The 14,127-nt window shown below is 34.9% G+C and overlaps 1 long non-coding RNA gene across 1 annotated transcript in view; it reads left to right on the top strand.

Annotated features, from left to right (window-relative positions):
* LOC107564419 (uncharacterized) overlaps positions 1–14,127 on the top strand; it is a 45,427-nt gene that overhangs the window by 5,116 nt on the left and 26,184 nt on the right. The window contains exon 2 of the long non-coding RNA XR_001606225.1: positions 8,362–8,580. This is a non-coding gene — a long non-coding RNA (uncharacterized lncRNA). The remainder of the gene's footprint in view (positions 1–8,361; positions 8,581–14,127) is intronic.

Genomic DNA, 14,127 nt, shown 5'->3' with positions numbered 1-14,127 from the left:
GTCAGTGTGTGTGTATATATATATATATATAGATAGATAGATAGATAGATAGATATACTGTGTCTGTGAATATTAAACTGCAAAAAGACGATTTAAATACGAATGTCCTGCATGTTCATTTGATTACCAGAAGATACACAACACAGAGTTTGTGAAGAAAATATTATTAATTATTATTATTTATTCATTTTAGATGTTTACATTTGGAAAAGCTGTGCTTCCTGCATAAACCTGTCTCTTGCTTGCCCTACACCGTTACCTTGTTTAATTTCTTAATTCAAGTTATAAATATTTTGTTCTATTTGTGTTTAAGTTATTTATAATAAGTGGAGTTTACTGTTCAGTGCACTGATGTCAGGCTCATTTTGAATAATAAAGTTTATTGTTAAATTGTTAAATACCCTGCTTTCCGAGGAGTGCGTGAATGCAGTAATTACACTTTCTCTGATGGCAGCAGGTAGCCTTCCGTTAACTAAGCTAAACATGCTTAAATTAAAATGCATAAAGCTAAACCTCCCTTGTATTCACATTTCTAAGCCTGTTGTCCAACAACAGAGAACATTATAACATTTTTACTCCACAACACCAGTCAAATGCTTGCTTTTGTGATCTGATGAGGCTTCTTGTCACAGAATGAGGCAGAAAATATGTTCCATATGCTACTTTAAAAAGAATATATCGATTAGCAATAGATTATAAATTAGGGTGACCATACGTCCTCTTTTCCCCGGATATGTCCTCTTTTTGGACCTACAAAAATGCGTCCGGCCGGGATTTCTTAATTGCCCAAAATGTCCGGGATTCGGCTGTTTTCTTAATCCCACTCCCGCTGAATCTCTGACCATTGCCGCCTGCTCCCGCAACATGTTTTTCGCCCCTGCGATTTTCGTGTCCACTCCTTTAAACATTCTAATATTGTGTATAATTTTGGCGCATCAGGGAGCCGCTCTCAGGATGCGGAGTATTTAAATATTGTTGAATGAGCGTTTGCGCTGTTTACTTTCACTTTCGATTTCTCAATCACACGCACTCTGTGTAAAGGGAGCACGTCTCTGATGGCAGCAGGTAGCCTTCCGTTAACTAAGCTAAACATGCTTAAATTAAAATGCATAAAGCTAAACCTCCCTTGTATTCACATTTCTAAGCCTGTTGTCCAACAACAGAGAACATTATAACCTTTTTACTCCACAACACTAGTCAAATGCTTGCTTTTGTGATCTGATGAGGCTTCTTGTCACAGAATGAGGCAGAAAATATGTTCCATATGCTACTTTAAAAAGAATATATCGATTAGCAATAGATTATAAATTAGGGTGACCATACGTCCTCTTTTCCCCGGATATGTCCTCTTTTTGGACCTACAAAAATGCGTCCGGCCGGGATTTCTTAATTGCCCAAAATGTCCGGGATTCGGCTGTTTTCTTAATCCCACTCCCGCTGAATCTCTGACCATTGCCGCCTGCTCCCGCAACATGTTTTTCGCCCCTGCGATTTTCGTGTCCACTCCTTTAAACATTCTAATATTGTGTATAATTTTGGCGCATCAGGGAGCCGCTCTCAGGATGCGGAGTATTTAAATATTGTTGAATGAGCGTTTGCGCTGTTTACTTTCACTTTCGATTTCTCAATCACACGCACTCTGTGTAAAGGGAGCACGTCTTACAAGATCAGATATTTGTCAATGAGCTCAGGGTCTGTTGAGCAGCAAATACTCCAGCATGGTCTTGTCAGTCATCTCTCCTTATTCTTGACCTGTGATCAATCAAAGCTGACTGCTACAGCTCTTGTTGGATGCAGGGTTGCCAAGTCCGCATTTTTTCCACAGAATTGGGCTACTTTTAATCTGTTGCCATTGGTTGATTTTCCCAAGTGGGTTAAAGGTTTAAAATATTGCATAAATTACATTTGACTGAAATGCTTGTATTGAAGCATTTTGCATTCTACCTATGATAAAACTTTCATGGACTTCTACATTAACTGTTCCCTCCTGGTGGAATGACCTGCCCAGCTCAATCCAAGCAGCTGAGTCCTTAATATTTTCAAGAAACGGCTGAAAACACATCTCTTTCATCTTCATTTGACCCTCTAACTCTAACACTCTCTATTTTAATGGTACTTCTAATTTTATCTGCTTGTTTTTTTATTTTATTAAAAAACTTGACCCTCTAACATTTGCACTCTCTATTCTAGTTCTATTCTAACTACTTGTTTTCTTTTTATTTATTATAAAAACAAAATAAGCAAACAAACAAAAAAAACCTTGCTGTGTATACTGTTAGGTGAAGCCCCGCCCATGAACCCCGCCCCCCTACTGTCCTTTTTTTGGAAAATCTATAATACATTTTTTGGGAAAAATTATAAATATACTTAATTATTATGAAAATACCAGAGATGGCTTAAATGAACTACATTGTCGCAGTCGAGTGTTTATTGTCTTTGTTTTACCATTCAAAACTTTTATATGTTCTGTTTAAATAAAATAGCAATGCCTTTGTCCATTTAAGGGATTTCCTGGAGGGTCACGAGTTCTCTACTTCTGTGACTGGATATGTGAATTTTCTGTGCGAGGGCACCCTCTGGCGTCCAGTATGAATGAAACAGACATCATGTGTTTATAGTGCTGATGGCCAATCCATCATTTTTGGGGGGAATTTTAATTAATTAATTTTTTAATAAGTATCGGTTCAGGCACCGTTTAGGCACCGGAACCATTTTAAAAGTATCGATTTGGCACCGGTATCGAAAAAAACCCAAACGATACCCAACCCTAATCATAATGCAGCTAAATATAAATTGAGAAATTATTTGAATTCCTGAGTTCATTATAGTCTGATACTTTCATTCGTTTGTCACTTGACAGACGCAAAATGAACAAATCGTTCGTTTGACTACATCAAGGATACGCAATATTTTAGTGATGTGATTTTTATTTTTTAATAACATCTGTTTATCGGTATTTGGCAGATATTTTATATTTCTGGCAAAACAGTCAGGTCCGGAAGAATTTGGACACTGACTGAGTTTTTGTGCTTTTGCCTTTATACATCACTACAATGGATTTGAAATAAAACAATCAAGATGTGATTGTAGTGCAGACTTTAAGCTTTAATTCAAGGGGTTGAAGACAAATATAACACAAAATGCTTAGGAATTTTTATACACAGTTTAATCCCCCCCCATTTTCAGGGGCTCAGATGTAATTGGACAAATAAATGTAATCATAAATAAATTAATATTTTGCTGAGAATGCTTTGCAGGCAATGACTGCCTTAAGTCTGGAGCTCATGGACATCAGCAGAGACTTTGTGCTGCTTTGCCAGGCCTTTGCTGCAGCTGACTTCAGTTGTTGTTTGTTTGTGGGTCTTTCTGCCTTTAGTTTTGTCTTCAGCGAGTGAAATGCAGCTCAATCGGGTTGAGATCAGGAGATCGACTTGGCCATTGCAGAACATTCCACTTTTTTTACCTTCAAAAACTCCTGGCTTGCTTTTGCTGTATGTTTTGAGTCATCGTTCATTTGTACCATGAAGCGCCGTCCAATCAGCTTTGCTGCATTTGACTGAATCTTGGCAGAGAGAATCCGGCTGCTTCTGTCTTCTGTCACGTCATCACTAAACACCAGTAGGGTTGGGAATCGAAAATCAATTCCGATTCCAGAATCGGATTCTTAAGGTCAGGAATCGGATACTTGTTTTCAAATTAAAATTTCGATTCCGCCTATCGATTCCTGTGCGCTTTTTCTGTGAGGACCGGACCTAGCGATCTGCCAGGACCTTGCTCGCTAATCTGAGCTCTCCAAAGTTTGGCTACATTTGCGATCAGAAGCCAAAAAAGCTAAGTATAATATCTGTGAGAGCTAAACATGTTGCAAGAGAGGTGTCACCACCAACATTACAAAGCACTTTAATTTAATAGATCGTTAAAAATTGCGAGCACGATTCAAACACCAACGGGATTCTATTCCTAAATTACAATGATTCGTCTGTTTCGTTCCTCAACCTTTGACGTGTGCGATCAATGTTGTGATCACGTGGTTTGTCCGTGCAGCGTACGATCACACCAGTGTGATTTGAACATTTAAATCTGCGTTCGAGTGTCATTATTTCTATGTTGCAAACATTTAAATCACAGAAGTACTGGGATAAAAGTTTATAGTTCAGATATAAACTGTGTGTACGATGGTAGCGATTCAAATGGAGTCAATCACCTTTTGTAAGTAATTTGATGCTTCAAATGAAGATTTGTCGATTACATTGTTACGCCAGTAGGTGACGAAAAGGGGCTGTTCAAATGTATTTGTCTTTGAATCATACGAGAGATTCGTTCAGGAACGCTGATTCATCCAGTAATGAAACAAGTACATCTTGAGTGAGTCAGTGAATCATTTATTCATAAATTACTTCCATTGGGAGAAAAAAAGAAAAAAACAACCTTAATTTATCCAGAATCATGGAGTTCTATTTTGATCACAGTTTTTATGTTGCCTGTTGATTTTTGTTCATGGTATTCAGCTCCAATAAATGGTTTGCCAAAAAGAGAGACAGGATAAATGTTTGATATCATTATTTAATCACATTGGAATCGAAAAGAATCAGAATCGGAACTGATCAAATTCAAACGATACCCAACCCTAAACACCAGTAACCCAGTGCCACTGGAAGCCATGCATGCTCATGCTAACAATTGTTTCACTTGTATGGAGAGATTCTTTGACCGCATGATGTGGGTTCAGAGCAACAGCTTCCAAATGCAACTGGCACACTTAGAATCAACTCCAGACCTTCTACCTGCTTAATTGATGTAGAAATAACGAAGGCTTTTTAAAATTAAATTAAATTAATTTTATTTTTAATCCGCGTGGACAGATATTTCAGTTTGTTGGCTGAAATTATGTATTTATTTGTGTATTTGTGTAATTATTTAATTAATACATTTTATTTATTTAATTGGTGTTGGCAGATATTTCCTATTTTGGGCAACAATTATTTATTTATTTGTTTATTTATTTTTTAAAATCCGTATGGGCAGATATTTAAAAATTTTAGGCTTATTACAAATTAAAAAATCATTATAATCCAGCTAAATATAAATCAAAATGAATATTTCACCTCTTTCTAGTCCTATCTAGTCCGAGTCTTTCATTCATTTGTCCCTTGACGGACACAAAATAAAGGAATGGCTGATGAACGGCCCATCTCTGTTCTGATCGTCATGTCATCTGTGTGTGTGAGTGTGATCTGATCACACCGATGTGACGTGTCTGTCAGAGTCCCAGGCCTCGCGTTCATCGCTGGTTTGTTGGCGTTTTGGTCTGAAGGGATGACACGCAGTTACTCTATGCCAGCGGAAACACACGCTCGCATGCAGACGAACAAAAAGACATCCATCTGTTTGTGAGGAGTGCAGCGCTGACACCAGAAACACCACATGGAACGTCTGATTGAAATGAGACGCTCCAGGAAAATCACTTCATCTTTTTTGTCAATTTTTTCGTCACCAAATCTATTGATTTGACCAGAATGGTTTCTAGTCTTCCATGGTTTGGACAAACAGGTCATCCAGCCCTAAAACAGACTAACCTCTACCATGCAAAGCCTTTCTGAAGCAAATATGCTGGTTTTGCTAAGAGGCTTCAGTGTTAAACAGATGATTTCATTTATAAACCTTATTAGAGATACACAATAAATTGACTCCATAACGCTTACTGGGGTTATATGCCTTTTTGTTTATTCATTTATTTATTTAATGCTATTGGCAAATAAAGTATTTGATATTTACTGCAATATTTATTCATTTATTTAAATATTTTTAATTTGTATTGGCAGGTATTTGATATTTCTGGTAGTATTAATTTGTGTTTTTTACATTTTTATCGATATTGGCAAATATTTTATATTTCAGGTAATATTCATTCATTCATTTTTTTTTTTTAATCATTAGCAGATATTTTATATTTTGGCCAATACTTATTTATTTATTTGTTTGTTTATTTTCTCAGATATTTGGTATTTCTGGCAATATTTCATTAATTCTATATGGGCAGATATTTGATGTTTCCTGCAATATTTATTAATTTATTTTGTAATCATATTTGCAAATGTTTTTGAATATGTATTTAATAACTTATTTTTTAATTGATATTCTTAGGCAATTTCTAATTAGTATTGGCAGATACTTGTTGTTTATGGCAATATTTATTTATTTATCGGTATTGACCGATATTGGCAAAATGTTTATATTTTGGGTAATATTTATTTATATGGGTTTTGGCAGATATTTCATATTTTGGATTTGTTTCATATTTCTTTTTTAATTAATATTGTCAAGCATTTGATATTTTAATCATTTTCTGCAAATATTTGATATTTCTGGCAATATTTAATTAATTAAAATTTGTTTTTTTTTAATCAATACTGCCAATTATTTTATATTTTCAGGCAATTTTAAATGGGTATTGCTGGATATTTGATATTTCAATATGCCTATTGGCTGGCAGAATTTTAAAGGAACATTTATCAATTTTTCATACTGCACAATATAATGTAGTTAAGTTCACTTACTGTATTTATTATAGCTTTGAATCCATATATATAGAGCACTAGCATGCTGTCTAGTGAAGATGTGCTGATAATGGCAGGTGTTTGTGCTGTATTTGTCTGCTTTCTGTCTTCTGGACACATCGAGTCTCGCCGGCTCTCCTTCAGCTCAGCGTGTCTCTTAAAGGCTGCTGAATATTCTTCTGTGGTGCACTATTTATAGCAGCATCCTAATTATCTGTGACCCACACACGCTCACACACTGATCTCTGCCGCACACATCAAACACAACACACTGCCGCTGTGTGAGCTCAAGATGTTGCTTCAGGATCCAGCGCTTTGTTTCCTTTCGTGAGCGTTTGGTGGAAGCGGTAAACAGCCACCTAAGACCCTAGCAACCACATAGCGACGCACTAGAAAGCATCTGGTCAAGTATGACTTTGAGCAGCAGATGCTGGTTTTCTGGCGCCTCTGTACAGATGTTTGCTAAGAGTTGAAGAGATGTCATTAATAAAGTATAACAGACATACACAATATACTCTCTCCATATCGATTACTGGGTGATATGTAATGCTGTTCGTTCATTCATTTATTCATTCATCTAATTATTTTATCTGTATTGGCAGATTTTTCATATAACCAGCTTTTTTTGTTGGTTTGTTTGTTAGTATTGGCAGATATTTGATTATCTATCTGTCTGTCTGGTCAAATGATATCAAATATTTGATATTTCCAGCTTTGTTTGTTTATTGGTGTTGACAGATTTTTGATATTTTGGGCAATATATACTTATTTATTGATATTGAATATTTCACAGGCAAATTAATCAATTTATTTGACTTGGTGTTAGCAGATCGATTGATTGATTGATCATTATTGGCATGTATTTGACATTTCCAGATTTTTATATTTATTTGTTTGTTTGCATTGTCAGATATTCAAATTTTTCATCTATATCAAGAACGCTGTATTATATATATATATATATATATATACACATACATTTATTTATTTGTCAATCAGTATTTAATATTTTTCTGTAATATTTTATTGATGCATTTATTTAATAGGTATTGTCAAATATTTGATATTTCCAGCAATATATTTTTTTCTTTATTTAATTACTTTCTAATTGGTTTTGGCAGATAGATATAAATATATACATGCATACATATTTATTTATTTATTTATTTATTGCATTGGCAGATATTTGGTGTTCTGGCAACCACATAGTGATGCACTAGAAACCACTCAGAACACCTTAGCAACTGCATAGCAACACAATATATACTTATTTATTGATATTGAATATTTCACAGGCAAATTAATCAATTTATTTGACTTGGTGTTAGCAGATCGATTGATTGATTGATCATTATTGGCATGTATTTGACATTTCCAGATTTTTATATTTATTTGTTTGTTTGCATTGTCAGATATTCAAATTTTTCATCTATATCAAGAACGCTGTATTATATATATATATATATATATATACACATACATTTATTTATTTGTCAATCAGTATTTAATATTTTTCTGTAATATTTTATTGATGCATTTATTTAATAGGTATTGTCAAATATTTGATATTTCCAGCAATATATTTTTTTCTTTATTTAATTACTTTCTAATTGGTTTTGGCAGATAGATATAAATATATACATGCATACATATTTATTTATTTATTTATTGCATTGGCAGATATTTGGTGTTCTGGCAACCACATAGTGATGCACTAGAAACCACTCAGAACACCTTAGCAACTGCATGGCAACGCCCTGGTATGTAAACATCTGTATCATGTGACTCGTGTGTGTGTTCTCAGGTGCAGGTGTGTGTGACGGACATCATCATGCTCAAAGGCTCTCGGTGATCCGCTCCTTCCCATGATTCCTCACCAGGCCGCCCCATGCCAACCCGTAACCATGACGACCACTCGCCCCCGTGAGCCCCTCCGTCGCCCGGCGGCCGTTTGACTGGATGAGGAACCCGGCCTCCAGTGATGTGATGCACAGGTTTGAGGTTCTTGGGATTGTGGGGGAAGGTGAGTACCGGCAGACCATACCAGACTGAAAAACTAGGCTAAAATAAAGAAATGAAGTGGAAAATACAGGATAAAGGAACACTTCATGCACTAAATGCCCTGCTTTGTCCTGTGTTTTTCCATCATTTGTCACAAATGCTTTTTATGGCCTTGTTTTTTGAAGCTCTTGATGGGGTCACATAATGAAAAATTGAATTTTCCTTGATCTTTGGAAATAAACGTTTGATGTATCATGAGAACTTGCTGTAACCTTCAGAACTCAGGGCAAAAAGCACTATAAATTGAGACTAAGCTGCAAAAACAATTCATTTTTTGCCTCGTTTTTTGTTGTCAGATGACATGACTGTTTTGTTTTTAATGCCGTCTTTGAGAGGTTTATCTGAAATAGAGCACTGAAGATTGAATTTTGAAATGAATTCACACTTATTTTCTCTGAATCTGTGCGTCAGTGTCGTCAGATCACAGTCTCAGGAGCCTGATTTGGGTCATAATTTTATTCTGACAAAGTGTGCAGTTGCACTTAATAACATGGCATGGAAGAAAATGCAAAATTGCACAGCGGCGTCGGTGTGCTTTTAAGTGGAAATTTGTATACAGAGAGGAATATACAGTTCTGCTTGTCGATATTTATTTTACATTACGTACCTCAGTGAGTAGTTCTTACTGAAAAGCACTTGAATGACTCCTTTAATACATTTAATAAGGCATTTTTTTTTATTGTACTCATATATTGTACTGTTCAGAAGTTTGGGGTCTTTCTTTTTTCAGCAAGGATAGCTTAAGTTGATCAAAAGTGACATTTATTATGTTACAAAAGATTTCTGATTCAAATAAATGCTGTTCTTTTGAACTTCCTATTCATCTGTGAATCCTGAAAAATATTCAGCATCAGTTTCCACAAAAATATTCAGCATCACAACTGTTTTCAACATTGGTGATAATTTCGTGAGCAGAAAATCTGCATATTAGTAACACTGAAGACTGGAGAAATGATGCTGAAAATTCAGCTTTGATCACAGGAATACATTTTATTCTAACAGATATTCACATATAAATCAGCTATTTGAAATTGTAATAATATTTCACAATATTACAGTTTTTTCTGTATTTTTAATCAAATCAATTCATTTTTTGCCTCGTTTTTTGTTGTCAGATGACATGACTGTTTTGTTTTTAATGCCGTCTTTGAGAGGTTTATCTGAAATAGAGCACTGAAGATTGAATTTTGAAATGAATTCACACTTATTTTCTCTGAATCTGTGCGTCAGTGTCGTCAGATCACAGTCTCAGGAGCCTGATTTGGGTCATAATTTTATTCTGACAAAGTGTGCAGTTGCACTTAATAACATGGCATGGAAGAAAATGCAAAATTGCACAGCGGCGTCGGTGTGCTTTTAAGTGGAAATTTGTATACAGAGAGGAATATACAGTTCTGCTTGTCGATATTTATTTTACATTACGTACCTCAGTGAGTAGTTCTTACTGAAAAGCACTTGAATGACTCCTTTAATACATTTAATAAGGCATTTTTTTTTATTGTACTCATATATTGTACTGTTCAGAAGTTTGGGGTCTTTCTTTTTTCAGCAAGGATAGCTTAAGTTGATCAAAAGTGACATTTATTATGTTACAAAAGATTTCTGATTCAAATAAATGCTGTTCTTTTGAACTTCCTATTCATCTGTGAATCCTGAAAAATATTCAGCATCAGTTTCCACAAAAATATTCAGCATCACAACTGTTTTCAACATTGGTGATAATTTCGTGAGCAGAAAATCAGCATATTAGTAACACTGAAGACTGGAGAAATGATGCTGAAAATTCAGCTTTGATCACAGGAATACATTTTATTCTAACAGATATTCACATATAAATCAGCTATTTGAAATTGTAATAATATTTCACAATATTACAGTTTTTTCTGTATTTTTAATCAAATAAATGCAGCTTTGGTGAGCAGAAGAATCCAAAAACAACAACAAAAACTTACAGACCCCAAACTTTTATACGGTAGTGTATTTCTTCGTCTCTATTCTGTAATATTCAGTCAAGGTCTTTATATTTAACATGAACGTTGCATTTTTAAAGATCTTGTGCATGACTTATGAATGTGCTGTATTGTAGGGACGTGTGTGTTGAGGTGTATGAAGTCGACCTGCAGCTCCTCTCTCTCTCTCTCTGTACATTTTGTATGAGGGTGTGGTAAAAGTCTCGGGGGATCAGGTTATTTTTACTCTTTCATCTATCTCTCACACTCTGATGCCCCACTAACACCGCGGCGAGTGTGTGTGTGTGTGTGTGTGTGTGTTGAGGAGGGCTGGTGGTGTGATCGTTGGGTAAGATGTGTGCTTTCTCACAATGAGTCTTAAGGGTGAATATCATGAAAACCGTAAAGTTGAGGTCATATTGAACCCCAAAATCTGAAATGACATTTTGCCTAAAGAAAATGAAAGCCATTTGCAACATTTTCTTGCCCTGTGACATTGTTTTTCATGACAGTGATGCAAATTAAGATGCTAATGGGGTTAATGTCACTGAAATAACTTCAAAATATAACTCACTCTAAGATGAACTATATTTAGTAGCCCTAACCCTAACTTTTGGGAACATTTGTAAATGATCTGGACTCTGGGGTTGCAAAAACTATGTTGTTCATATTACACTATAATGTCAGGTTTATTATAAAATTAGTTAGCTTCTACTCTTTTTATTTATTTTTATTTTAGTTTTTTTTAAATATTGTAAACAATATACATTATTTGGAATAACAATATGAAAAAAAAAATGTTATGTGTAATTTGCATTTTGCGAAGCCATCGATAAATATATTAAGAGATGTGAGTAGCAGGGCAATTTGAAAATTATTTTCATTTTTGAATTTTAAATTGAAAACATGGGGCGCAGGGCAGTTTAATAAAAAACCTGCAAGTTCTGGAGACAAGTTTTTATAAAGTTTACCATCTTTTAACATGCCTTTTTAAAACAACATGTCATGTGCAAGATGCTGCAAAAGATGCGAGATGTGGGCGCAGCTTTCAACGATATCCATCTAGTGTGTATTTACATAGAAAAACAATGGAAATGCAGTACAGTTGAATGCAAAAACGACCCCTAACTCTACCAATTTTAAATGCAAAACTATTGATATATTGATTCAATAAATAAACTGTAAAGTAAAATTGTAAGTGGGTTGTTATTTGTCCTGAAATTTGGCTTCCTGGAACTCCGCCTTAAACAACATTTTGTTAATTATTTTATATAATGCTACTTTATTAGCTCATATTAGTGGGAGTTAGGGCTGCCAAAATGGCTAAAAAACTACATTTGAATTTTGTACTTAAATATTATTACATTTTGAATTATATTCAAATTTAAAAGGCATAATTTCAGTTAGGGTGAAGAAAAGCTTTTGGCTTCTCTCCTGAGGCCACAAGAGGGCGCATCGAGCAAAATATTACTAATGCACGTTTATTCAAAGCATGAGATAACATGACTATCTGTGCAAAAAAAGTGCATAATATTTAAAATAATGTTTATATACCAATTATAATTAAGTTGCTTAAACAACTATAAACAAAACAGCATCTTGCATGTATGCATCGTTTAATACAAAGGACCGAAAGCCAATCACACAGAGTAAATTTTGGCATAATTTCAGTTAGGGTGAAGAAAAGCTTTTGGCTTCTCTCCTGAGGCCACAAGAGGGCGCATCGAGCAAAATATTACTAATGCACCTTTATTCAAAGCATGAGATAACATGACTATCTGTGGAAAAAAAGTGCATAATGTTTTTAAACCAGTTATAATTAATTAAGTTGCTTAAATAACTATAAACAAAACAGCATCTTGCATGTATGCATCGTTTAATACAAAGGACCGAAAGCCAATCACACAGAGTAAATTTTTCATTTAAAAACATTTCCCAGTGGGGTGGGGAAAACCCCCCCCGCCATAAAGTCTCGAGATATGTTTTTTCAAAGTTTAACTTACATGAATTTTACATGGCTTTCTAAAGACGCGAGTGGGTGAAGAAAAGCTTTTGGCTTCTCTCCTGAGGCCACAAGAGGGCGCATCGAGCAAAATATTACTAATGCACGTTTATTCAAAGCATGAGATAACATGACTATCTGTGCAAAAAAAGTGCATAATATTTAAAATAATGTTTATAAACCAATTATAATTAAGTTGCTTAAACAACTATAAACAAAACAGCATCTTGCATGTATGCATCGTTTAATACAAAGGACCGAAAGCCAATCACACAGAGTAAATTTTTCATTTAAAAACATTTCCCAGTGGGGTGGGAAAAAACCCCCCGCCATAAAGTCTCGAGATACGTTTTTTCAAAGTTAAACTTGCGTTAATTTTACATGGCTTTCTAGACATGCAGCTCTTTTGTGCAAGATGCAAGTGCAATGGTGATAGATCATTCCCTCTAGAAAATGCGCAAAATATGCACATTCTGTGTAAACGGCTTGGTTTTAGTTTTGATCAAAACAAAACGTAAACAAGATCTTCTCTGCATTGATGTTCTCTTTTTCCGCAATAATAGCTCATATTAGTGGGAGTTAGGGCTGCCAAAATGGCTAAAAAACTACATTTGAATTTTGTACTTAAATATTATTACATTTTGAATTATATTCAAATTTAAAAGGCATAATTTCAGTTAGGGTGAAGAAAAGCTTTTGGCTTCTCTCCTGAGGCCACAAGAGGGCGCATCGAGCAAAATATTACTAATGCACGTTTATTCAAAGCATGAGATAACATGACTATCTGTGCAAAAAAAGTGCATAATATTTAAAATAATGTTTATATACCAATTATAATTAAGTTGCTTAAACAACTATAAACAAAACAGCATCTTGCATGTATGCATCGTTTAATACAAAGGACCGAAAGCCAATCACACAGAGTAAATTTTTCATTTAAAAACATTTCCCAGTGGGGTGGGGAAAACCCCCCCCGCCATAAAGTCTCGAGATGTGTTTTTTCAAAGTTAAACTTGCATTAATTTTACATGGCTTTCTAGACATGCAGCTCTTTTGTGCAAGATGCAAGTGCAATGGTGATAGATCATTCCCTCTAGAAAATGCGCAAAATATGCATTCTGTGTAAACGGCTTGGTTTTAGTTTTGATCAAAACAAAACGTAAACAAGATCTTCTCTGCATTGATGTTCTCTTTTTCCGCAATAATTTAACGCAGTAGCACAGCATCTAGTGGGTTCAACTGGATGGGCTAACAAAAACATAATGCAACGGCACTTACATCGTCTGCGCATCTCGTGCGCCGCTGATAAGGCTGTCTGACGCACACCTAAAATTCGAATGCAATGTTTTTGCATTCTAATGTAGATTTTTATTTTAAATTAGACGAATATTCGAAATTCGATTTTTTTTTTTGACAGCCCTAGTGGGAGTATTTGTACAAATGTATCTTATCTTACAGATATTTGCTGCATTGCAGTAATGCAGTTTTGGGGTATAAAAATAATGTCACATTGCCAAAAATCAGTCATCATAAAATGGGCAAAAACATGCATTGGTTA

The sequence above is a fragment of the Sinocyclocheilus grahami genome, unplaced genomic scaffold (genome assembly GCF_001515645.1).
Source record: "Sinocyclocheilus grahami isolate Dianchi unplaced genomic scaffold, SAMN03320097.WGS_v1.1 scaffold932.1, whole genome shotgun sequence".
NCBI classification, from domain to species: Eukaryota; Metazoa; Chordata; class Actinopteri; order Cypriniformes; family Cyprinidae; genus Sinocyclocheilus; species Sinocyclocheilus grahami.
Note: the sequence above shows the minus strand (reverse complement) of the source record. Positions and strands in the feature narration are given on the sequence as shown.